The sequence below is a fragment of the Salminus brasiliensis genome, chromosome 1, assembly GCF_030463535.1.
Source record: "Salminus brasiliensis chromosome 1, fSalBra1.hap2, whole genome shotgun sequence".
Taxonomy (NCBI): Eukaryota; Metazoa; Chordata; class Actinopteri; order Characiformes; family Bryconidae; genus Salminus; species Salminus brasiliensis.
Genome location: NC_132878.1, coordinates 70,497,318 through 70,519,434, shown reverse-complemented (window position 1 = coordinate 70,519,434; position 22,117 = coordinate 70,497,318). Strand labels below are relative to the sequence as shown.

At 41.1% G+C, this 22,117-nt stretch overlaps 15 non-coding genes across 15 annotated transcripts; 12 read left to right on the top strand and 3 right to left on the bottom strand.

Moving 5' to 3' along the window:
* The first annotated feature begins 1,474 nt into the window (after positions 1-1,474).
* Positions 1,475-1,546, top strand: trnae-uuc (transfer RNA glutamic acid (anticodon UUC)). The gene has a single exon. It is a non-coding gene; the product is annotated as a tRNA-Glu (tRNA).
* Positions 1,547-3,215: 1,669 nt separating this feature from the next.
* Positions 3,216-3,287, top strand: trnae-uuc (transfer RNA glutamic acid (anticodon UUC)). The gene has a single exon. It is a non-coding gene; the product is annotated as a tRNA-Glu (tRNA).
* Positions 3,288-4,956: 1,669 nt separating this feature from the next.
* trnae-uuc (transfer RNA glutamic acid (anticodon UUC)) lies at positions 4,957-5,028 on the top strand. Its single transcript has one exon. It is a non-coding gene; the product is annotated as a tRNA-Glu (tRNA).
* A 663-nt stretch (positions 5,029-5,691) lies between these two features.
* trnah-gug (transfer RNA histidin (anticodon GUG)) lies at positions 5,692-5,763 on the bottom strand. Its single transcript has one exon. It is a non-coding gene; the product is annotated as a tRNA-His (tRNA).
* A 932-nt stretch (positions 5,764-6,695) lies between these two features.
* Positions 6,696-6,767, top strand: trnae-uuc (transfer RNA glutamic acid (anticodon UUC)). The gene has a single exon. It is a non-coding gene; the product is annotated as a tRNA-Glu (tRNA).
* Positions 6,768-8,434: 1,667 nt separating this feature from the next.
* On the top strand, positions 8,435-8,506 carry trnae-uuc (transfer RNA glutamic acid (anticodon UUC)). The gene has a single exon. It is a non-coding gene; the product is annotated as a tRNA-Glu (tRNA).
* A 1,667-nt stretch (positions 8,507-10,173) lies between these two features.
* Positions 10,174-10,245, top strand: trnae-uuc (transfer RNA glutamic acid (anticodon UUC)). The gene has a single exon. It is a non-coding gene; the product is annotated as a tRNA-Glu (tRNA).
* Positions 10,246-10,908: 663 nt separating this feature from the next.
* On the bottom strand, positions 10,909-10,980 carry trnah-gug (transfer RNA histidin (anticodon GUG)). The gene has a single exon. It is a non-coding gene; the product is annotated as a tRNA-His (tRNA).
* Positions 10,981-11,912: 932 nt separating this feature from the next.
* trnae-uuc (transfer RNA glutamic acid (anticodon UUC)) lies at positions 11,913-11,984 on the top strand. Its single transcript has one exon. It is a non-coding gene; the product is annotated as a tRNA-Glu (tRNA).
* Positions 11,985-13,651: 1,667 nt separating this feature from the next.
* Positions 13,652-13,723, top strand: trnae-uuc (transfer RNA glutamic acid (anticodon UUC)). Its single transcript has one exon. It is a non-coding gene; the product is annotated as a tRNA-Glu (tRNA).
* Positions 13,724-14,386: 663 nt separating this feature from the next.
* trnah-gug (transfer RNA histidin (anticodon GUG)) lies at positions 14,387-14,458 on the bottom strand. The gene has a single exon. It is a non-coding gene; the product is annotated as a tRNA-His (tRNA).
* Positions 14,459-15,390: 932 nt separating this feature from the next.
* trnae-uuc (transfer RNA glutamic acid (anticodon UUC)) lies at positions 15,391-15,462 on the top strand. Its single transcript has one exon. It is a non-coding gene; the product is annotated as a tRNA-Glu (tRNA).
* A 1,667-nt stretch (positions 15,463-17,129) lies between these two features.
* On the top strand, positions 17,130-17,201 carry trnae-uuc (transfer RNA glutamic acid (anticodon UUC)). Its single transcript has one exon. It is a non-coding gene; the product is annotated as a tRNA-Glu (tRNA).
* A 1,667-nt stretch (positions 17,202-18,868) lies between these two features.
* Positions 18,869-18,940, top strand: trnae-uuc (transfer RNA glutamic acid (anticodon UUC)). The gene has a single exon. It is a non-coding gene; the product is annotated as a tRNA-Glu (tRNA).
* A 1,669-nt stretch (positions 18,941-20,609) lies between these two features.
* Positions 20,610-20,681, top strand: trnae-uuc (transfer RNA glutamic acid (anticodon UUC)). The gene has a single exon. It is a non-coding gene; the product is annotated as a tRNA-Glu (tRNA).
* The last annotated feature ends 1,436 nt before the right edge of the window (positions 20,682-22,117 follow it).

The following is a 22,117-nucleotide window of genomic DNA, read 5'->3' as shown; positions in this document are numbered from 1 at the left end:
GGAGATGGGAAAATGCTATGGGGTTGTTTTCAGGAGTGGGCATAGACCCCTAAATTCAGGTCTGAATTACAACAGGAACCAAGCCCTCTGGTCTAAAACAAGTGGGTGACCTAACAAATGCTCTTCTAGATCAATGGGCAAATCCTCACATGAACACACTCCACCATCTTTCAGAAAGCCTTCCTAGAGCAGTGGAAGCTGTTGTAGCAATTAAGGGTTGAACAACTCCATATTAAAGCCGGAATGTTTGAATGGGATGTCATTGAAGCCCTAGTCAGTGTTATGTGCAGATGTCCCAATACTTTTGTCCCTGTGGTGTATTTGGAAGTATGATAAGCTTACTGAAATGTGGGGGGAGAGGCACATTTTGTGAGGGTTAAAGTGGATTTAATTTTCAACAGTAAGAGACTGGACTGGGGGAAGTAATGCGTGTGGGTTTTTAATGTGTGTGTAAAATCTCAAAAGCTCTGCCGTGACCCGGATTCGAACCGGGGTTGCTGCGGCCACAACGCAGAGTACTGACCACAATATATGATCACGGCTCACCACCGAGCAGGTAGGGGAACAGGCGCTTGCTTATTAGCACTATGCTAATTCTGTCAGACGATTGGCAAGCTGTACTGACGGAAACTTCTTTTCTTAACCGATATAACAGTCCTTATATGGTGCACACTACAGTTTAGTCACACTATAGACTACTCTTTCAAACCACTCTCAATCATCTTGGATCAGTGCTTTGTATTACAGTGTCTGTGGATATCTTCACACTTTTCTGATTTGGTTAGATTTGACTGACTCAAAAGTTTATTTCAACTTTTTTTAAACCCTTCAACTCTTAGTCTTCCTTGGAATCTTGTCTTACTCCATTGGTGAAGCTCATTAAAAGTATGTACCTACGTTTCTGGATTAAAGATTGGTATGGAGAACGTCTGTTGAAGAAAAAGACGAAGAAATCAAACTGCTTTAAACTCAGATGTATTTTACACTTTTACAAAACATCATCACAAAGGACAAAGTAAGCCCCATCACCACCACACTGAACTTCTCACTCCGGATCTGACTCTGTTTATTACTCCATGAGCAGTTAACATGCAGCTTACTTAACACAGATCATTCCTAAAGTAAATCACTCTGACTAACACTGATTTTAATAGCATTTTCCCCTTTTTCCAGCTGTCTCAAGCCACAATTCAGCTGGCATCCCTACATGAAACTCGTGAGTGCTTTGTAGGGCTTGTATATCCTAAGCAGTCATTTAGTTTAGAGCTGTCCTATTAAGTGGGACCCTTCTTTACTATAAAGAAAAGAAAATCTGTAAAACATCCACTAACACAACACATTTGATTTTCAGTAAAGTAGCGCAGCATGATGATTTACTGTTTTCAAAGAAGCACTAGAGAAAAATCCTACCATTAGGTAGTGGTCTTGAAATATCTGGAGAGAACCATGTCAATGAGCAGCTCTCTCTTGTCTGTCCCATATGGTCTAGCGGTTAGGATTCCTGGTTTTCACCCAGGCGGCCCGGGTTCGACTCCCGGTATGGGAACAGTTTATTATGCACAATATCCATTAGAAACCAGCTTACTTATTTACTGTGATTACACACACTCAATGTCATGCTTGAGGTTTTAGTATTAAAACAAAAAACTCAACTAATGCTAGCTTATGGACCAGTCACAATTTGCCCAGTTTCAGGAGAATTTTACCTGCCTGACTGCATTGTGACCACTGTAAATTTGGTGGAGATGGGAAAATGCTATGGGGTTGTTTTCAGGAGTGGGCATAGACCCCTAAATTCAGGTCTGAATTACAACAGGAACCAAGCCCTCTGGTCTAAAACAAGTGGGTGACCTAACAAATGCTCTTCTAGATCAATGGGCAAATCCTCACATGAACACACTCCACCATCTTTCAGAAAGCCTTCCTAGAGCAGTGGAAGCTGTTGTAGCAATTAAGGGTTGAACAACTCCATATTAAAGCCGGAATGTTTGAATGGGATGTCATTGAAGCCCTCGTCAGTGTTATGTGCAGATGTCCCAATACTTTTGTCCCTGTGGTGTATTTGGAAGTATGATAAGCTTACTGAAATGTGGGGGGAGAGGCACATTTTGTGAGGGTTAAAGTGGATTTAATTTTCAACAGTAAGAGACTGGACTGGGGGAAGTAATGCGTGTGGGTTTTTAATGTGTGTGTAAAATCTCAAAAGCTCTGCCGTGACCCGGATTCGAACCGGGGTTGCTGCGGCCACAACGCAGAGTACTGACCACAACATATGATCACGGCTCACCACCGAGCAGGTAGGGGAACAGGCGCTTGCTTATTAGCACTATGCTAATTCTGTCAGACGATTGGCAAGCTGTACTGACGGAAACTTCTTTTCTTAACCGATATAACAGTCCTTATATGGTGCACACTACAGTTTAGTCACACTATAGACTACTCTTTCAAACCACTCTCAATCATCTTGGATCAGTGCTTTGTATTACAGTGTCTGTGGATATCTTCACACTTTTCTGATTTGGTTAGATTTGACTGACTCAAAAGTTTATTTCAACTTTTTTTAAACCCTTCAACTCTTAGTCTTCCTTGGAATCTTGTCTTACTCCATTGGTGAAGCTCATTAAAAGTATGTACCTACGTTTCTGGATTAAAGATTGGTATGGAGAACGTCTGTTGAAGAAAAAGACGAAGAAATCAAACTGCTTTAAACTCAGATGTATTTTACACTTTTACAAAACATCATCACAAAGGACAAAGTAAGCCCCATCACCACCACACTGAACTTCTCACTCCGGATCTGACTCTGTTTATTACTCCATGAGCAGTTAACATGCAGCTTACTTAACACAGATCATTCCTAAAGTAAATCACTCTGACTAACACTGATTTTAATAGCATTTTCCCCTTTTTCCAGCTGTCTCAAGCCACAATTCAGCTGGCATCCCTACATGAAACTCGTGAGTGCTTTGTAGGGCTTGTATATCCTAAGCAGTCATTTAGTTTAGAGCTGTCCTATTAAGTGGGACCCTTCTTTACTATAAAGAAAAGAAAATCTGTAAAACATCCACTAACACAACACATTTGATTTTCAGTAAAGTAGCGCAGCATGATGATTTACTGTTTTCAAAGAAGCACTAGAGAAAAATCCTACCATTAGGTAGTGGTCTTGAAATATCTGGAGAGAACCATGTCAATGAGCAGCTCTCTCTTGTCTGTCCCATATGGTCTAGCGGTTAGGATTCCTGGTTTTCACCCAGGCGGCCCGGGTTCGACTCCCGGTATGGGAACAGTTTATTATGCACAATATCCATTAGAAACCAGCTTACTTATTTACTGTGATTACACACACTCAATGTCATGCTTGAGGTTTTAGTATTAAAACAAAAAACTCAACTAATGCTAGCTTATGGACCAGTCACAATTTGCCCAGTTTCAGGAGAATTTTACCTGCCTGACTGCATTGTGACCACTGTAAATTTGGTGGAGATGGGAAAATGCTATGGGGTTGTTTTCAGGAGTGGGCATAGACCCCTAAATTCAGGTCTGAATTACAACAGGAACCAAGCCCTCTGGTCTAAAACAAGTGGGTGACCTAACAAATGCTCTTCTAGATCAATGGGCAAATCCTCACATGAACACACTCCACCATCTTTCAGAAAGCCTTCCTAGAGCAGTGGAAGCTGTTGTAGCAATTAAGGGTTGAACAACTCCATATTAAAGCCGGAATGTTTGAATGGGATGTCATTGAAGCCCTCGTCAGTGTTATGTGCAGATGTCCCAATACTTTTGTCCCTGTGGTGTATTTGGAAGTATGATAAGCTTACTGAAATGTGGGGGGAGAGGCACATTTTGTGAGGGTTAAAGTGGATTTAATTTTCAACAGTAAGAGACTGGACTGGGGGAAGTAATGCGTGTGGGTTTTTAATGTGTGTGTAAAATCTCAAAAGCTCTGCCGTGACCCGGATTCGAACCGGGGTTGCTGCGGCCACAACGCAGAGTACTGACCACAACATATGATCACGGCTCACCACCGAGCAGGTAGGGGAACAGGCGCTTGCTTATTAGCACTATGCTAATTCTGTCAGACGATTGGCAAGCTGTACTGACGGAAACTTCTTTTCTTAACCGATATAACAGTCCTTATATGGTGCACACTACAGTTTAGTCACACTATAGACTACTCTTTCAAACCACTCTCAATCATCTTGGATCAGTGCTTTGTATTACAGTGTCTGTGGATATCTTCACACTTTTCTGATTTGGTTAGATTTGACTGACTCAAAAGTTTATTTCAACTTTTTTTAAACCCTTCAACTCTTAGTCTTCCTTGGAATCTTGTCTTACTCCATTGGTGAAGCTCATTAAAAGTATGTACCTACGTTTCTGGATTAAAGATTGGTATGGAGAACGTCTGTTGAAGAAAAAGAAGAAGAAATCAAACTGCTTTAAACTCAGATGTATTTTACACTTTTACAAAACATCATCACAAAGGACAAAGTAAGCCCCATCACCACCACACTGAACTTCTCACTCCGGATCTGACTCTGTTTATTACTCCATGAGCAGTTAACATGCAGCTTACTTAACACAGATCATTCCTAAAGTAAATCACTCTGACTAACACTGATTTTAATAGCATTTTCCCCTTTTTCCAGCTGTCTCAAGCCACAATTCAGCTGGCATCCCTACATGAAACTCGTGAGTGCTTTGTAGGGCTTGTATATCCTAAGCAGTCATTTAGTTTAGAGCTGTCCTATTAAGTGGGACCCTTCTTTACTATAAAGAAAAGAAAATCTGTAAAACATCCACTAACACAACACATTTGATTTTCAGTAAAGTAGCGCAGCATGATGATTTACTGTTTTCAAAGAAGCACTTGAGAAAAATCCTACCATTAGGTAGTGGTCTTGAAATATCTGGAGAGAACCATGTCAATGAGCAGCTCTCTCTTTTCTGTCCCATGTGGTCTAGCGGTTAGGATTCCTGGCTTTCACCCAGGCGGCCCGGGTTCGACTCCCGGTATGGGAACAGTTTATTATGCACAATATCCATTAGAAACCAGCTTACTTATTTACTGTGATTACACACACTCAATGTCATGCTTGAGGTTTTAGTATTAAAACAAAAAACTCAACTAATGCTAGCTTATGGACCAGTCACAATTTGCCCAGTTTCAGGAGAATTTTACCTGCCTGACTGCATTGTGACCACTGTAAATTTGGTGGAGATGGGAAAATGCTATGGGGTTGTTTTCAGGAGTGGGCATAGACCCCTAAATTCAGGTCTGAATTACAACAGGAACCAAGCCCTCTGGTCTAAAACAAGTGGGTGACCTAACAAATGCTCTTCTAGATCAATGGGCAAATCCTCACATGAACACACTCCACCATCTTTCAGAAAGCCTTCCTAGAGCAGTGGAAGCTGTTGTAGCAATTAAGGGTTGAACAACTCCATATTAAAGCCGGAATGTTTGAATGGGATGTCATTGAAGCCCTAGTCAGTGTTATGTGCAGATGTCCCAATACTTTTGTCCCTGTGGTGTATTTGGAAGTATGATAAGCTTACTGAAATGTGGGGGGAGAGGCACATTTTGTGAGGGTTAAAGTGGATTTAATTTTCAACAGTAAGAGACTGGACTGGGGGAAGTAATGCGTGTGGGTTTTTAATGTGTGTGTAAAATCTCAAAAGCTCTGCCGTGACCCGGATTCGAACCGGGGTTGCTGCGGCCACAACGCAGAGTACTGACCACTATACGATCACGGCTCACCACCGAGCAGGTAGGGGAACAGGCGCTTGCTTATTAGCACTATGCTAATTCTGTCAGACGATTGGCAAGCTGTACTGATGGAAACTTCTGTTCTTAACCGATATAACAGTCCTTATATGGTGCACACTACAGTTTAGTCACACTATAGACTACTCTTTCAAACCACTCTCAATCATCTTGGATCAGTGCTCTGTATTACAGTGTCTGTGGATATCTTCACACTTTTCTGATTTGGTTAGATTTGACTGACTCAAAAGTTTATTTCAACTTTTTTTAAACCCTTCAACTCTTAGTCTTCCTTGGAATCTTGTCTTACTCCATTGGTGAAGCTCATTAAAAGTATGTACCTACGTTTCTGGATTAAAGATTGGTATGGAGAACGTCTGTTGAAGAAAAAGACGAAGAAATCAAACTGCTTTAAACTCAGATGTATTTTACACTTTTACAAAACATCATCACAAAGGACAAAGTAAGCCCCATCACCACCACACTGAACTTCTCACTCCGGATCTGACTCTGTTTATTACTCCATGAGCAGTTAACATGCAGCTTACTTAACACAGATCATTCCTAAAGTAAATCACTCTGACTAACACTGATTTTAATAGCATTTCCCCCTTTTTCCAGCTGTCTCAAGCCACAATTCAGCTGGCATCCCTACATGAAACTCGTGAGTGCTTTGTAGGGCTTGTATATCCTAAGCAGTCATTTAGTTTAGAGCTGTCCTATTAAGTGGGACCCTTCTTTACTATAAAGAAAAGAAAATCTGTAAAACATCCACTAACACAACACATTTGATTTTCAGTAAAGTAGCGCAGCATGATGATTTACTGTTTTCAAAGAAGCACTAGAGAAAAATCCTACCATTAGGTAGTGGTCTTGAAATATCTGGAGAGAACCATGTCAATGAGCAGCTCTCTCTTGTCTGTCCCATATGGTCTAGCGGTTAGGATTCCTGGTTTTCACCCAGGCGGCCCGGGTTCGACTCCCGGTATGGGAACAGTTTATTATGCACAATATCCATTAGAAACCAGCTTACTTATTTACTGTGATTACACACACTCAATGTCATGCTTGATGTTTTAGTATTAAAACAAAAAACTCAACTAATGCTAGCTTATGGACCAGTCACAATTTGCCCAGTTTCAGGAGAATTTTACCTGCCTGACTGCATTGTGACCACTGTAAATTTGGTGGAGATGGGAAAATGCTATGGGGTTGTTTTCAGGAGTGGGCATAGACCCCTAAATTCAGGTCTGAATTACAACAGGAACCAAGCCCTCTGGTCTAAAACAAGTGGGTGACCTAACAAATGCTCTTCTAGATCAATGGGCAAATCCTCACATGAACACACTCCACCATCTTTCAGAAAGCCTTCCTAGAGCAGTGGAAGCTGTTGTAGCAATTAAGGGTTGAACAACTCCATATTAAAGCCGGAATGTTTGAATGGGATGTCATTGAAGCCCTCGTCAGTGTTATGTGCAGATGTCCCAATACTTTTGTCCCTGTGGTGTATTTGGAAGTATGATAAGCTTACTGAAATGTGGGGGGAGAGGCACATTTTGTGAGGGTTAAAGTGGATTTAATTTTCAACAGTAAGAGACTGGACTGGGGGAAGTAATGCGTGTGGGTTTTTAATGTGTGTGTAAAATCTCAAAAGCTCTGCCGTGACCCGGATTCAAACCGGGGTTGCTGCGGCCACAACGCAGAGTACTGACCACTATACGATCACGGCTCACCACCGAGCAGGTAGGGGAACAGGTGCTTGCTTATTAGCACTATGCTAATTCTGTCAGACGATTGGCAAGCTGTACTGACGGAAACTTCTGTTCTTAACCGATATAACAGTCCTTATATGGTGCACACTACAGTTTAGTCACACTGTAGACTACTCTTTCAAACCACTCTCAATCATCTTGGATCAGTGCTCTGTATTACAGTGTCTGTGGATATCTTCACACTTTTCTGATTTGGTTAGATTTGACTGACTCAAAAGTTTATTTCAACTTTTTTTAAACCCTTCAACTCTTAGTCTTCCTTGGAATCTTGTCTTACTCCATTGGTGAAGCTCATTAAAAGTATGTACCTACGTTTCTGGATTAAAGATTGGTATGGAGAACGTCTGTTGAAGAAAAAGACGAAGAAATCAAACTGCTTTAAACTCAGATGTATTTTACACTTTTACAAAACATCATCACAAAGGACAAAGTAAGCCCCATCACCACCACACTGAACTTCTCACTCCGGATCTGACTCTGTTTATTACTCCATGAGCAGTTAACATGCAGCTTACTTAACACAGATCATTCCTAAAGTAAATCACTCTGACTAACACTGATTTTAATAGCATTTTCCCCTTTTTCCAGCTGTCTCAAGCCACAATTCAGCTGGCATCCCTACATGAAACTCGTGAGTGCTTTGTAGGGCTTGTATATCCTAAGCAGTCATTTAGTTTAGAGCTGTCCTATTAAGTGGGACCCTTCTTTACTATAAAGAAAAGAAAATCTGTAAAACATCCACTAACACAACACATTTGATTTTCAGTAAAGTAGCGCAGCATGATGATTTACTGTTTTCAAAGAAGCACTAGAGAAAAATCCTACCATTAGGTAGTGGTCTTGAAATATCTGGAGAGAACCATGTCAATGAGCAGCTCTCTCTTGTCTGTCCCATATGGTCTAGCGGTTAGGATTCCTGGTTTTCACCCAGGCGGCCCGGGTTCGACTCCCGGTATGGGAACAGTTTATTATGCACAATATCCATTAGAAACCAGCTTACTTATTTACTGTGATTACACACACTCAATGTCATGCTTGATGTTTTAGTATTAAAACAAAAAACTCAACTAATGCTAGCTTATGGACCAGTCACAATTTGCCCAGTTTCAGGAGAATTTTACCTGCCTGACTGCATTGTGACCACTGTAAATTTGGTGGAGATGGGAAAATGCTATGGGGTTGTTTTCAGGAGTGGGCATAGACCCCTAAATTCAGGTCTGAATTACAACAGGAACCAAGCCCTCTGGTCTAAAACAAGTGGGTGACCTAACAAATGCTCTTCTAGATCAATGGGCAAATCCTCACATGAACACACTCCACCATCTTTCAGAAAGCCTTCCTAGAGCAGTGGAAGCTGTTGTAGCAATTAAGGTTTGAACAACTCCATATTAAAGCCGGAATGTTTGAATGGGATGTCATTGAAGCCCTCGTCAGTGTTATGTGCAGATGTCCCAATACTTTTGTCCCTGTGGTGTATTTGGAAGTATGATAAGCTTACTGAAATGTGGGGGGAGAGGCACATTTTGTGAGGGTTAAAGTGGATTTAATTTTCAACAGTAAGAGACTGGACTGGGGGAAGTAATGCGTGTGGGTTTTTAATGTGTGTGTAAAATCTCAAATGCTCTGCCGTGACCCGGATTCGAACCGGGGTTGCTGCGGCCACAACGCAGAGTATTGACCACTATACGATCACAGCTCACCACCGAGCAGGTAGGGGAACAGGTGCTTGCTTATTAGCACTATGCTAATTCTGTCAGACGATTGGCAAGCTGTACTGACGGAAACTTCTGTTCTTAACCGATATAACAGTCCTTATATGGTGCACACTACAGTTTAGTCACACTATAGACTACTCTTTCAAACCACTCTCAATCATCTTGGATCAGTGCTCTGTATTACAGTGTCTGTGGATATCTTCACACTTTTCTGATTTGGTTAGATTTGACTGACTCAAAAGTTTATTTCAACTTTTTTTAAACCCTTCAACTCTTAGTCTTCCTTGGAATCTTGTCTTACTCCATTGGTGAAGCTCATTAAAAGTATGTACCTACGTTTCTGGATTAAAGATTGGTATGGAGAACGTCTGTTGAAGAAAAAGACGAAGAAATCAAACTGCTTTAAACTCAGATGTATTTTACACTTTTACAAAACATCATCACAAAGGACAAAGTAAGCCCCATCACCACCACACTGAACTTCTCACTCCGGATCTGACTCTGTTTATTACTCCATGAGCAGTTAACATGCAGCTTACTTAACACAGATCATTCCTAAAGTAAATCACTCTGACTAACACTGATTTTAATAGCATTTCCCCCTTTTTCCAGCTGTCTCAAGCCACAATTCAGCTGGCATCCCTACATGAAACTCGTGAGTGCTTTGTAGGGCTTGTATATCCTAAGCAGTCATTTAGTTTAGAGCTGTCCTATTAAGTGGGACCCTTCTTTACTATAAAGAAAAGAAAATCTGTAAAACATCCACTAACACAACACATTTGATTTTCAGTAAAGTAGCGCAGCATGATGATTTACTGTTTTCAAAGAAGCACTAGAGAAAAATCCTACCATTAGGTAGTGGTCTTGAAATATCTGGAGAGAACCATGTCAATGAGCAGCTCTCTCTTGTCTGTCCCATATGGTCTAGCGGTTAGGATTCCTGGTTTTCACCCAGGCGGCCCGGGTTCGACTCCCGGTATGGGAACAGTTTATTATGCACAATATCCATTAGAAACCAGCTTACTTATTTACTGTGATTACACACACTCAATGTCATGCTTGATGTTTTAGTATTAAAACAAAAAACTCAACTAATGCTAGCTTATGGACCAGTCACAATTTGCCCAGTTTCAGGAGAATTTTACCTGCCTGACTGCATTGTGACCACTGTAAATTTGGTGGAGATGGGAAAATGCTATGGGGTTGTTTTCAGGAGTGGGCATAGACCCCTAAATTCAGGTCTGAATTACAACAGGAACCAAGCCCTCTGGTCTAAAACAAGTGGGTGACCTAACAAATGCTCTTCTAGATCAATGGGCAAATCCTCACATGAACACACTCCACCATCTTTCAGAAAGCCTTCCTAGAGCAGTGGAAGCTGTTGTAGCAATTAAGGGTTGAACAACTCCATATTAAAGCCGGAATGTTTGAATGGGATGTCATTGAAGCCCTAGTCAGTGTTATGTGCAGATGTCCCAATACTTTTGTCCCTGTGGTGTATTTGGAAGTATGATAAGCTTACTGAAATGTGGGGGGAGAGGCACATTTTGTGAGGGTTAAAGTGGATTTAATTTTCAACAGTAAGAGACTGGACTGGGGGAAGTAATGCGTGTGGGTTTTTAATGTGTGTGTAAAATCTCAAAAGCTCTGCCGTGACCCGGATTCGAACCGGGGTTGCTGCGGCCACAACGCAGAGTACTGACCACTATACGATCACGGCTCACCACCGAGCAGGTAGGGGAACAGGCGCTTGCTTATTAGCACTATGCTAATTCTGTCAGACGATTGGCAAGCTGTACTGATGGAAACTTCTGTTCTTAACCGATATAACAGTCCTTATATGGTGCACACTACAGTTTAGTCACACTATAGACTACTCTTTCAAACCACTCTCAATCATCTTGGATCAGTGCTCTGTATTACAGTGTCTGTGGATATCTTCACACTTTTCTGATTTGGTTAGATTTGACTGACTCAAAAGTTTATTTCAACTTTTTTTAAACCCTTCAACTCTTAGTCTTCCTTGGAATCTTGTCTTACTCCATTGGTGAAGCTCATTAAAAGTATGTACCTACGTTTCTGGATTAAAGATTGGTATGGAGAACGTCTGTTGAAGAAAAAGACGAAGAAATCAAACTGCTTTAAACTCAGATGTATTTTACACTTTTACAAAACATCATCACAAAGGACAAAGTAAGCCCCATCACCACCACACTGAACTTCTCACTCCGGATCTGACTCTGTTTATTACTCCATGAGCAGTTAACATGCAGCTTACTTAACACAGATCATTCCTAAAGTAAATCACTCTGACTAACACTGATTTTAATAGCATTTCCCCCTTTTTCCAGCTGTCTCAAGCCACAATTCAGCTGGCATCCCTACATGAAACTCGTGAGTGCTTTGTAGGGCTTGTATATCCTAAGCAGTCATTTAGTTTAGAGCTGTCCTATTAAGTGGGACCCTTCTTTACTATAAAGAAAAGAAAATCTGTAAAACATCCACTAACACAACACATTTGATTTTCAGTAAAGTAGCGCAGCATGATGATTTACTGTTTTCAAAGAAGCACTAGAGAAAAATCCTACCATTAGGTAGTGGTCTTGAAATATCTGGAGAGAACCATGTCAATGAGCAGCTCTCTCTTGTCTGTCCCATATGGTCTAGCGGTTAGGATTCCTGGTTTTCACCCAGGCGGCCCGGGTTCGACTCCCGGTATGGGAACAGTTTATTATGCACAATATCCATTAGAAACCAGCTTACTTATTTACTGTGATTACACACACTCAATGTCATGCTTGATGTTTTAGTATTAAAACAAAAAACTCAACTAATGCTAGCTTATGGACCAGTCACAATTTGCCCAGTTTCAGGAGAATTTTACCTGCCTGACTGCATTGTGACCACTGTAAATTTGGTGGAGATGGGAAAATGCTATGGGGTTGTTTTCAGGAGTGGGCATAGACCCCTAAATTCAGGTCTGAATTACAACAGGAACCAAGCCCTCTGGTCTAAAACAAGTGGGTGACCTAACAAATGCTCTTCTAGATCAATGGGCAAATCCTCACATGAACACACTCCACCATCTTTCAGAAAGCCTTCCTAGAGCAGTGGAAGCTGTTGTAGCAATTAAGGGTTGAACAACTCCATATTAAAGCCGGAATGTTTGAATGGGATGTCATTGAAGCCCTCGTCAGTGTTATGTGCAGATGTCCCAATACTTTTGTCCCTGTGGTGTATTTGGAAGTATGATAAGCTTACTGAAATGTGGGGGGAGAGGCACATTTTGTGAGGGTTAAAGTGGATTTAATTTTCAACAGTAAGAGACTGGACTGGGGGAAGTAATGCGTGTGGGTTTTTAATGTGTGTGTAAAATCTCAAAAGCTCTGCCGTGACCCGGATTCAAACCGGGGTTGCTGCGGCCACAACGCAGAGTACTGACCACTATACGATCACGGCTCACCACCGAGCAGGTAGGGGAACAGGTGCTTGCTTATTAGCACTATGCTAATTCTGTCAGACGATTGGCAAGCTGTACTGACGGAAACTTCTGTTCTTAACCGATATAACAGTCCTTATATGGTGCACACTACAGTTTAGTCACACTGTAGACTACTCTTTCAAACCACTCTCAATCATCTTGGATCAGTGCTCTGTATTACAGTGTCTGTGGATATCTTCACACTTTTCTGATTTGGTTAGATTTGACTGACTCAAAAGTTTATTTCAACTTTTTTTAAACCCTTCAACTCTTAGTCTTCCTTGGAATCTTGTCTTACTCCATTGGTGAAGCTCATTAAAAGTATGTACCTACGTTTCTGGATTAAAGATTGGTATGGAGAACGTCTGTTGAAGAAAAAGACGAAGAAATCAAACTGCTTTAAACTCAGATGTATTTTACACTTTTACAAAACATCATCACAAAGGACAAAGTAAGCCCCATCACCACCACACTGAACTTCTCACTCCGGATCTGACTCTGTTTATTACTCCATGAGCAGTTAACATGCAGCTTACTTAACACAGATCATTCCTAAAGTAAATCACTCTGACTAACACTGATTTTAATAGCATTTCCCCCTTTTTCCAGCTGTCTCAAGCCACAATTCAGCTGGCATCCCTACATGAAACTCGTGAGTGCTTTGTAGGGCTTGTATATCCTAAGCAGTCATTTAGTTTAGAGCTGTCCTATTAAGTGGGACCCTTCTTTACTATAAAGAAAAGAAAATCTGTAAAACATCCACTAACACAACACATTTGATTTTCAGTAAAGTAGCGCAGCATGATGATTTACTGTTTTCAAAGAAGCACTAGAGAAAAATCCTACCATTAGGTAGTGGTCTTGAAATATCTGGAGAGAACCATGTCAATGAGCAGCTCTCTCTTGTCTGTCCCATATGGTCTAGCGGTTAGGATTCCTGGTTTTCACCCAGGCGGCCCGGGTTCGACTCCCGGTATGGGAACAGTTTATTATGCACAATATCCATTAGAAACCAGCTTACTTATTTACTGTGATTACACACACTCAATGTCATGCTTGATGTTTTAGTATTAAAACAAAAAACTCAACTAATGCTAGCTTATGGACCAGTCACAATTTGCCCAGTTTCAGGAGAATTTTACCTGCCTGACTGCATTGTGACCACTGTAAATTTGGTGGAGATGGGAAAATGCTATGGGGTTGTTTTCAGGAGTGGGCATAGACCCCTAAATTCAGGTCTGAATTACAACAGGAACCAAGCCCTCTGGTCTAAAACAAGTGGGTGACCTAACAAATGCTCTTCTAGATCAATGGGCAAATCCTCACATGAACACACTCCACCATCTTTCAGAAAGCCTTCCTAGAGCAGTGGAAGCTGTTGTAGCAATTAAGGGTTGAACAACTCCATATTAAAGCCGGAATGTTTGAATGGGATGTCATTGAAGCCCTAGTCAGTGTTATGTGCAGATGTCCCAATACTTTTGTCCCTGTGGTGTATTTGGAAGTATGATAAGCTTACTGAAATGTGGGGGGAGAGGCACATTTTGTGAGGGTTAAAGTGGATTTAATTTTCAACAGTAAGAGACTGGACTGGGGGAAGTAATGCGTGTGGGTTTTTAATGTGTGTGTAAAATCTCAAAAGCTCTGCCGTGACCCGGATTCGAACCGGGGTTGCTGCGGCCACAACGCAGAGTACTGACCACTATACGATCACGGCTCACCACCGAGCAGGTAGGGGAACAGGCGCTTGCTTATTAGCACTATGCTAATTCTGTCAGACGATTGGCAAGCTGTACTGATGGAAACTTCTGTTCTTAACCGATATAACAGTCCTTATATGGTGCACACTACAGTTTAGTCACACTATAGACTACTCTTTCAAACCACTCTCAATCATCTTGGATCAGTGCTCTGTATTACAGTGTCTGTGGATATCTTCACACTTTTCTGATTTGGTTAGATTTGACTGACTCAAAAGTTTATTTCAACTTTTTTTAAACCCTTCAACTCTTAGTCTTCCTTGGAATCTTGTCTTACTCCATTGGTGAAGCTCATTAAAAGTATGTACCTACGTTTCTGGATTAAAGATTGGTATGGAGAACGTCTGTTGAAGAAAAAGACGAAGAAATCAAACTGCTTTAAACTCAGATGTATTTTACACTTTTACAAAACATCATCACAAAGGACAAAGTAAGCCCCATCACCACCACACTGAACTTCTCACTCCGGATCTGACTCTGTTTATTACTCCATGAGCAGTTAACATGCAGCTTACTTAACACAGATCATTCCTAAAGTAAATCACTCTGACTAACACTGATTTTAATAGCATTTCCCCCTTTTTCCAGCTGTCTCAAGCCACAATTCAGCTGGCATCCCTACATGAAACTCGTGAGTGCTTTGTAGGGCTTGTATATCCTAAGCAGTCATTTAGTTTAGAGCTGTCCTATTAAGTGGGACCCTTCTTTACTATAAAGAAAAGAAAATCTGTAAAACATCCACTAACACAACACATTTGATTTTCAGTAAAGTAGCGCAGCATGATGATTTACTGTTTTCAAAGAAGCACTAGAGAAAAATCCTACCATTAGGTAGTGGTCTTGAAATATCTGGAGAGAACCATGTCAATGAGCAGCTCTCTCTTGTCTGTCCCATATGGTCTAGCGGTTAGGATTCCTGGTTTTCACCCAGGCGGCCCGGGTTCGACTCCCGGTATGGGAACAGTTTATTATGCACAATATCCATTAGAAACCAGCTTACTTATTTACTGTGATTACACACACTCAATGTCATGCTTGATGTTTTAGTATTAAAACAAAAAACTCAACTAATGCTAGCTTATGGACCAGTCACAATTTGCCCAGTTTCAGGAGAATTTTACCTGCCTGACTGCATTGTGACCACTGTAAATTTGGTGGAGATGGGAAAATGCTATGGGGTTGTTTTCAGGAGTGGGCATAGACCCCTAAATTCAGGTCTGAATTACAACAGGAACCAAGCCCTCTGGTCTAAAACAAGTGGGTGACCTAACAAATGCTCTTCTAGATCAATGGGCAAATCCTCACATGAACACACTCCACCATCTTTCAGAAAGCCTTCCTAGAGCAGTGGAAGCTGTTGTAGCAATTAAGGGTTGAACAACTCCATATTAAAGCCGGAATGTTTGAATGGGATGTCATTGAAGCCCTCGTCAGTGTTATGTGCAGATGTCCCAATACTTTTGTCCCTGTGGTGTATTTGGAAGTATGATAAGCTTACTGAAATGTGGGGGGAGAGGCACATTTTGTGAGGGTTAAAGTGGATTTAATTTTCAACAGTAAGAGACTGGACTGGGGGAAGTAATGCGTGTGGGTTTTTAATGTGTGTGTAAAATCTCAAAAGCTCTGCCGTGACCCGGATTCAAACCGGGGTTGCTGCGGCCACAACGCAGAGTACTGACCACTATACGATCACGGCTCACCACCGAGCAGGTAGGGGAACAGGTGCTTGCTTATTAGCACTATGCTAATTCTGTCAGACGATTGGCAAGCTGTACTGACGGAAACTTCTGTTCTTAACCGATATAACAGTCCTTATATGGTGCACACTACAGTTTAGTCACACTGTAGACTACTCTTTCAAACCACTCTCAATCATCTTGGATCAGTGCTCTGTATTACAGTGTCTGTGGATATCTTCACACTTTTCTGATTTGGTTAGATTTGACTGACTCAAAAGTTTATTTCAACTTTTTTTAAACCCTTCAACTCTTAGTCTTCCTTGGAATCTTGTCTTACTCCATTGGTGAAGCTCATTAAAAGTATGTACCTACGTTTCTGGATTAAAGATTGGTATGGAGAACGTCTGTTGAAGAAAAAGACGAAGAAATCAAACTGCTTTAAACTCAGATGTATTTTACACTTTTACAAAACATCATCACAAAGGACAAAGTAAGCCCCATCACCACCACACTGAACTTCTCACTCCGGATCTGACTCTGTTTATTACTCCATGAGCAGTTAACATGCAGCTTACTTAACACAGATCATTCCTAAAGTAAATCACTCTGACTAACACTGATTTTAATAGCATTTTCCCCTTTTTCCAGCTGTCTCAAGCCACAATTCAGCTGGCATCCCTACATGAAACTCGTGAGTGCTTTGTAGGGCTTGTATATCCTAAGCAGTCATTTAGTTTAGAGCTGTCCTATTAAGTGGGACCCTTCTTTACTATAAAGAAAAGAAAATCTGTAAAACATCCACTAACACAACACATTTGATTTTCAGTAAAGTAGCGCAGCATGATGATTTACTGTTTTCAAAGAAGCACTAGAGAAAAATCCTACCATTAGGTAGTGGTCTTGAAATATCTGGAGAGAACCATGTCAATGAGCAGCTCTCTCTTGTCTGTCCCATATGGTCTAGCGGTTAGGATTCCTGGTTTTCACCCAGGCGGCCCGGGTTCGACTCCCGGTATGGGAACAGTTTATTATGCACAATATCCATTAGAAACCAGCTTACTTATTTACTGTGATTACACACACTCAATGTCATGCTTGATGTTTTAGTATTAAAACAAAAAACTCAACTAATGCTAGCTTATGGACCAGTCACAATTTGCCCAGTTTCAGGAGAATTTTACCTGCCTGACTGCATTGTGACCACTGTAAATTTGGTGGAGATGGGAAAATGCTATGGGGTTGTTTTCAGGAGTGGGCATAGACCCCTAAATTCAGGTCTGAATTACAACAGGAACCAAGCCCTCTGGTCTAAAACAAGTGGGTGACCTAACAAATGCTCTTCTAGATCAATGGGCAAATCCTCACATGAACACACTCCACCATCTTTCAGAAAGCCTTCCTAGAGCAGTGGAAGCTGTTGTAGCAATTAAGGTTTGAACAACTCCATATTAAAGCCGGAATGTTTGAATGGGATGTCATTGAAGCCCTCGTCAGTGTTATGTGCAGATGTCCCAATACTTTTGTCCCTGTGGTGTATTTGGAAGTATGATAAGCTTACTGAAATGTGGGGGGAGAGGCACATTTTGTGAGGGTTAAAGTGGATTTAATTTTCAACAGTAAGAGACTGGACTGGGGGAAGTAATGCGTGTGGGTTTTTAATGTGTGTGTAAAATCTCAAATGCTCTGCCGTGACCCGGATTCAAACCGGGGTTGCTGCGGCCACAACGCAGAGTACTGACCACTATACGATCACAGCTCACCACCGAGCAGGTAGGGGAACAGGTGCTTGCTTATTAGCACTATGCTAATTCTGTCAGACGATTGGCAAGCTGTACTGACGGAAACTTCTGTTCTTAACCGATATAACAGTCCTTATATGGTGCACACTACAGTTTAGTCACACTATAGACTACTCTTTCAAACCACTCTCAATCATCTTGGATCAGTGCTCTGTATTACAGTGTCTGTGGATATCTTCACACTTTTCTGATTTGGTTAGATTTGACTGACTCAAAAGTTTATTTCAACTTTTTTTAAACCCTTCAACTCTTAGTCTTCCTTGGAATCTTGTCTTACTCCATTGGTGAAGCTCATTAAAAGTATGTACCTACGTTTCTGGATTAAAGATTGGTATGGAGAACGTCTGTTGAAGAAAAAGACGAAGAAATCAAACTGCTTTAAACTCAGATGTATTTTACACTTTTACAAAACATCATCACAAAGGACAAAGTAAGCCCCATCACCACCACACTGAACTTCTCACTCCGGATCTGACTCTGTTTATTACTCCATGAGCAGTTAACATGCAGCTTACTTAACACAGATCATTCCTAAAGTAAATCACTCTGACTAACACTGATTTTAATAGCATTTCCCCCTTTTTCCAGCTGTCTCAAGCCACAATTCAGCTGGCATCCCTACATGAAACTCGTGAGTGCTTTGTAGGGCTTGTATATCCTAAGCAGTCATTTAGTTTAGAGCTGTCCTATTAAGTGGGACCCTTCTTTACTATAAAGAAAAGAAAATCTGTAAAACATCCACTAACACAACACATTTGATTTTCAGTAAAGTAGCGCAGCATGATGATTTACTGTTTTCAAAGAAGCACTAGAGAAAAATCCTACCATTAGGTAGTGGTCTTGAAATATCTGGAGAGAACCATGTCAATGAGCAGCTCTCTCTTGTCTGTCCCATATGGTCTAGCGGTTAGGATTCCTGGTTTTCACCCAGGCGGCCCGGGTTCGACTCCCGGTATGGGAACAGTTTATTATGCACAATATCCATTAGAAACCAGCTTACTTATTTACTGTGATTACACACACTCAATGTCATGCTTGATGTTTTAGTATTAAAACAAAAAACTCAACTAATGCTAGCTTATGGACCAGTCACAATTTGCCCAGTTTCAGGAGAATTTTACCTGCCTGACTGCATTGTGACCACTGTAAATTTGGTGGAGATGGGAAAATGCTATGGGGTTGTTTTCAGGAGTGGGCATAGACCCCTAAATTCAGGTCTGAATTACAACAGGAACCAAGCCCTCTGGTCTAAAACAAGTGGGTGACCTAACAAATGCTCTTCTAGATCAATGGGCAAATCCTCACATGAACACACTCCACCATCTTTCAGAAAGCCTTCCTAGAGCAGTGGAAGCTGTTGTAGCAATTAAGGGTTGAACAACTCCATATTAAAGCCGGAATGTTTGAATGGGATGTCATTGAAGCCCTAGTCAGTGTTATGTGCAGATGTCCCAATACTTTTGTCCCTGTGGTGTATTTGGAAGTATGATAAGCTTACTGAAATGTGGGGGGAGAGGCACATTTTGTGAGGGTTAAAGTGGATTTAATTTTCAACAGTAAGAGACTAGACTGGGGGAAGTAATGCGTGTGGGTTTTTAATGTGTGTGTAAAATCTCAAAAGCTCTGCCGTGACCCGGATTCGAACCGGGGTTGCTGCGGCCACAACGCAGAGTACTGACCACAATATATGATCACGGCTCACCACCGAGCAGGTAGGGGAACAGGCGCTTGCTTATTAGCACTATGCTAATTCTGTCAGACGATTGGCAAGCTGTACTGACGGAAACTTCTTTTCTTAACCGATATAACAGTCCTTATATGGTGCACACTACAGTTTAGTCACACTATAGACTACTCTTTCAAACCACTCTCAATCATCTTGGATCAGTGCTTTGTATTACAGTGTCTGTGGATATCTTCACACTTTTCTGATTTGGTTAGATTTGACTGACTCAAAAGTTTATTTCAACTTTTTTTAAACCCTTCAACTCTTAGTCTTCCTTGGAATCTTGTCTTACTCCATTGGTGAAGCTCATTAAAAGTATGTACCTACGTTTCTGGATTAAAGATTGGTATGGAGAACGTCTGTTGAAGAAAAAGAAGAAGAAATCAAACTGCTTTAAACTCAGATGTATTTTACACTTTTACAAAACATCATCACAAAGGACAAAGTAAGCCCCATCACCACCACACTGAACTTCTCACTCCGGATCTGACTCTGTTTATTACTCCATGAGCAGTTAACATGCAGCTTACTTAACACAGATCATTCCTAAAGTAAATCACTCTGACTAACACTGATTTTAATAGCATTTTCCCCTTTTTCCAGCTGTCTCAAGCCACAATTCAGCTGGCATCCCTACATGAAACTCGTGAGTGCTTTGTAGGGCTTGTATATCCTAAGCAGTCATTTAGTTTAGAGCTGTCCTATTAAGTGGGACCCTTCTTTACTATAAAGAAAAGAAAATCTGTAAAACATCCACTAACACAACACATTTGATTTTCAGTAAAGTAGCGCAGCATGATGATTTACTGTTTTCAAAGAAGCACTAGAGAAAAATCCTACCATTAGGTAGTGGTCTTGAAATATCTGGAGAGAACCATGTCAATGAGCAGCTCTCTCTTGTCTGTCCCATATGGTCTAGCGGTTAGGATTCCTGGTTTTCACCCAGGCGGCCCGGGTTCGACTCCCGGTATGGGAACAGTTTATTATGCACAATATCCATTAGAAACCAGCTTACTTATTTACTGTGATTACACACACTCAATGTCATGCTTGAGGTTTTAGTATTAAAACAAAAAACTCAACTAATGCTAGCTTATGGACCAGTCACAATTTGCCCAGTTTCAGGAGAATTTTACCTGCCTGACTGCATTGTGACCACTGTAAATTTGGTGGAGATGGGAAAATGCTATGGGGTTGTTTTCAGGAGTGGGCATAGACCCCTAAATTCAGGTCTGAATTACAACAGGAACCAAGCCCTCTGGTCTAAAACAAGTGGGTGACCTAACAAATGCTCTTCTAGATCAATGGGCAAATCCTCACATGAACACACTCCACCATCTTTCAGAAAGCCTTCCTAGAGCAGTGGAAGCTGTTGTAGCAATTAAGGGTTGAACAACTCCATATTAAAGCCGGAATGTTTGAATGGGATGTCATTGAAGCCCTCGTCAGTGTTATGTGCAGATGTCCCAATACTTTTGTCCCTGTGGTGTATTTGGAAGTATGATAAGCTTACTGAAATGTGGGGGGAGAGGCACATTTTGTGAGGGTTAAAGTGGATTTAATTTTCAACAGTAAGAGACTGGACTGGGGGAAGTAATGCGTGTGGGTTTTTAATGTGTGTGTAAAATCTCAAAAGCTCTGCCGTGACCCGGATTCGAACCGGGGTTGCTGCGGCCACAACGCAGAGTACTGACCACAATATATGATCACGGCTCACCACCGAGCAGGTAGGGGAACAGGCGCTTGCTTATTAGCACTATGCTAATTCTGTCAGACGATTGGCAAGCTGTACTGACGGAAACTTCTTTTCTTAACCGATATAACAGTCCTTATATGGTGCACACTACAGTTTAGTCACACTATAGACTACTCTTTCAAACCACTCTCAATCATCTTGGATCAGTGCTTTGTATTACAGTGTCTGTGGATATCTTCACACTTTTCTGATTTGGTTAGATTTGACTGACTCAAAAGTTTATTTCAACTTTTTTTAAACCCTTCAACTCTTAGTCTTCCTTGGAATCTTGTCTTACTCCATTGGTGAAGCTCATTAAAAGTATGTACCTACGTTTCTGGATTAAAGATTGGTATGGAGAACGTCTGTTGAAGAAAAAGACGAAGAAATCAAACTGCTTTAAACTCAGATGTATTTTACACTTTTACAAAACATCATCACAAAGGACAAAGTAAGCCCCATCACCACCACACTGAACTTCTCACTCCGGATCTGACTCTGTTTATTACTCCATGAGCAGTTAACATGCAGCTTACTTAACACAGATCATTCCTAAAGTAAATCACTCTGACTAACACTGATTTTAATAGCATTTTCCCCTTTTTCCAGCTGTCTCAAGCCACAATTCAGCTGGCATCCCTACATGAAACTCGTGAGTGCTTTGTAGGGCTTGTATA